This window comes from Elephantulus edwardii, unplaced genomic scaffold, assembly GCF_000299155.1.
Source record: "Elephantulus edwardii isolate Elephantulus edwardi_28Jun2011 unplaced genomic scaffold, EleEdw1.0 scaffold00130, whole genome shotgun sequence".
Lineage (NCBI taxonomy): Eukaryota > Metazoa > Chordata > Mammalia > Macroscelidea > Macroscelididae > Elephantulus > Elephantulus edwardii.
The window spans coordinates 4,249,830-4,253,461 of record NW_006399880.1 but is presented as its reverse complement, the minus strand read 5'-3'; positions in this window follow the sequence as shown (position 1 = coordinate 4,253,461).

Sequence of the window (3,632 nt, the reverse complement as noted above, 5' to 3'; positions counted from 1 at the left end):
GACAGCGCAGGAGGGGAAGACCCTCTATGAGGTGGATTGATTCAGTGACTGGGGTAATCGGGATGGGTGTGTCAGAGGCAATGCAATTGGCACAGGATAGAGCAGGATTTAGGGCTGTTGTACACAGGGTCGCTATGAGTTGCAAATGACTCGATGGCACATAACAACAACAACAACAACAACAATGCATATATCTGCTTGGGTGGCATTTATAGTTTCTTTAGGGTATATTCCCAGTAGCGGAATTTCTGGGTCAAATGGTATTTCTGTTTCCAACTTTTTGAGAAAGCACCATACTGCCTTTCATAGTGGGTGCACCATTTTACACTCCCAACAACCGTGAATAAGGGTTCCAGTTTCTCCACAACCTCGCCAGCATTTGTAGTTTGCTGTTCTGTTAAATTTTGCTATTCTTACTGGAGTGAGGTGATATCTCATAGTTGTTTTGATTTGCATCTCTCTTAGAGCTAGAGATTTTGAACATTTCTTCATATGTTTGTTAGCCATCTGAATGTCGTCTTTGGTGAAGTGTCTGTTTATATCCTGTGCCCATTTTTTCAATGGAGTTGTTTACCTTTTATCTTGTTGTGATGCTCAAATATTTTATAAATTCTAGATATAAGTCCCTTATCAGACAGGTCATTACCAAATATTTTCCCCCTGTCTGTGGCTTTTGGATGTGGATAGGTATTTTATTCTTAGAAGGTCTCCTCTCCTGGTTGTAGGTGACATCTTAGTGTAATTTTCATAGTCTCTTTTTTGATCCATTTTTGTCCTTTCTTTCTCCCCCATCTTTGTAATGACTTTTTTCTTTCTTCGATGATATCCTTGATATCATCAAACAACTTCAATCCTTAGTGTTCAATGCCTTAAACCTATTGAGGTGGTTTTTAAACCATCTGAGACAGACTCAAGGTATTTTGGTTTCTGTGTGCTTGTTTTATTTTTCTTTAGCTTCAATTTGAACTTGGACATGAGTAATCAATGGCCTGCTCTATAGTTAGCACCTGGCCTTGTTTGACTACTAATTTTTAGCTTCCTCAATGATTCAGATGTAGTCAATCAGATTCCTATGTAGTCTATCAGTCAAGGTCCATTTGTGTTTTGTAAAAATGGTACTTGCCTTGAATAAAATCCTTTATTGTGCAGAATTAAATCATTCATTCTCCATTTCTGTAAACAAATCCATGATTTCCAATTACCAGATCCTTATTTGTTTCCAACTTTTTCATTCCAGTCACCAATCATCATTAAGTCACCTTGATTGCATATTTGGCCAAATTCAGACTGCGAAAGTTGGTAGAAATCCTCATTTTATTCTTCTTTGGCTATAGCTGTTAGTACGCATATTTAAATAACATTTATTTAACAAGAAAAGATTAACAGGACTTCTCTGTATCTATATTAGTAGTATCCTATTATTTACAGCATTGTATTTCAGGATAGATTTTGAAATGGTCTTTTGACTTTGAATGCAATACCATTCTTCCTCATTTTTTCATTCCTGGCATAATAGATCATATTAAATAATCTGATCATTTATATCTGGTTCTACCTGGCCAATACCGGTCCAGGTCAGCTCACTAACAAATAATGAATGTTGATCTTTGCGTGTTCCATTTCGTTTTCAACAAATTCCAGTTCTCCTGGAGTCATTGTGTATATGTTCGACATTCTAACTATTAAAGGATGTTTGCAGCTATTTCTCTTCATTGGCAAGTGACTTCCAGTCAGGACTTCTACTTCATGTACTATATCTAATCGTGTTCCTCTAGTGTTCACAGGGTTTTCAAAGCCGGATTATTTCAGAAGTCAATAAATCAAAAGATATATCATGTTGGGAAAATACACTATCATGGACTTCCCCAAGATGCTCAGGAGCAGCAATGTCAATTTAAAGACTAAGGTACCTGATTCAAGTCATGTTCTTTTCAGTTACTTCTTCTGCATTTGAAGTTTGGACAATGACTAAGGATGACAGAAGAACAATTGTTGTCTTTGAGTTGCAATGTTGGAGAATAATATTGATTACTTGCTGCCAAAAGAACAAAATGCTCAATCTCTCAAGAAGTGCAACCAGGGTTCTCCTTAGAGGCCCAGATGGTGAAACCTCATCTCACATACTTTGAGGTGTCAGGTGAGGACAGTGCTTGGAAAAGGACATCATGCTTGGGTATGTGGAGGGTTGATACAAGAGAGGAAGACCCTCAACGAGATGGATTGCACAGTGACTGTCACAATGAGCTTGAGTATATCAGGGTTAATGAGGATAGGACACAATAGAGCAAGGTTCAGATCCTTTGTTCATAGGGTCACTATTAGTTGTTGTTGACTTGAGGACAACTTAATAACAAGAACACTGTAAGAGTGGCTGAATTACAATGCCAATTGATTTTCTGACCTCAAAAAATATCCATAAATGTTCATTAAAATTAATAAAATAAAATTTTTTAAAAAGTGTGTGACATCAAAGTGAGGGCTTTAATAGGAAAGATATGAGATCCTAAAACTTGGTCAACACTGAAATATTTCAAGAATTACCATATGATCAAGAGCCAATGATAATGAAGGAAGAGAGAAAAGCTGCACTGAAGGCATTGGCAAAAAATAAAGTGCCAGGAACAGATGAGATACCAACTGAAATGTTTCAAATGACAGATGCAGCCCTGGATGTGCTCACCAGTCTATGTCAAGAAATTTGGAAGATAGCCCAGCCAAATCACTAGAAGAGATCAATGTTTATTCCCATTCCCAAGGATGGTGACCCCCAAAAATGTGGAAATTATCAAACAATATCATTAATATTGCTAGGAGAAGAAACAAGTTCATCCGAGAGAGGATGAAGTCAGGCTTCATCTGAAGCTTCATCTGACATATTTTGGGCATGTTGCAAGGAGAGGCCAGTTCTTAGAGAAGGATGCCATTCTTGGGAGGGTGGAGGGACAGCACAAGAGAGGAAGACCCTTGATAAGATGGATTGACTCAGTGACTAGGATAATGGGGATAAGTGTGTCAGAGACACTAAGTTTGGCTCAGGATAGAACAGCATTCAGAGCTGTTGGGCATAGGGTTACTGAGTTGCAAGTGACTCAATGGCACATAACAACATCATTAATATTGCACTCAAGCAAAATACTTCTGAGGATCATTAAACAGTACATTGACAGAGAACAGTCAGACATTCAAACTAGATTTAGAAGAGGCCATGACACCAGAGATATAATTTTCTGATGTCAGATGGAACCTGGCTAAAAACAAAGAATACCAGAAGAATTGTCTAGTTGTGTTTATTGATTATATAAAGGCAATTGACTATGTGGATCATAAATTATGCTCAAGATTGAGAACATTGGGAATTCCAGAACACTTGATTTCACTTGTGAGGAACCTATACCTAGATCAAGAGGATGTTGTGTGAACAGAGCAAAAGTATATATCATGGTTTAAAATTAAGAAAGTGTGAGATCGCCGAAGAGTATTGAATATATCATGGACTGCTAGGAGAACAAACAGGTTTGTCCTGGAGAAGGTGAAGCCCGAATGCTCCTTGGAGTCAAGGATTCTGAAGCTTTGTCTGACATACTTTGGGCATGTTGCAAGGAGGGACTGGTCCTTGGAGAGGGACATCATGT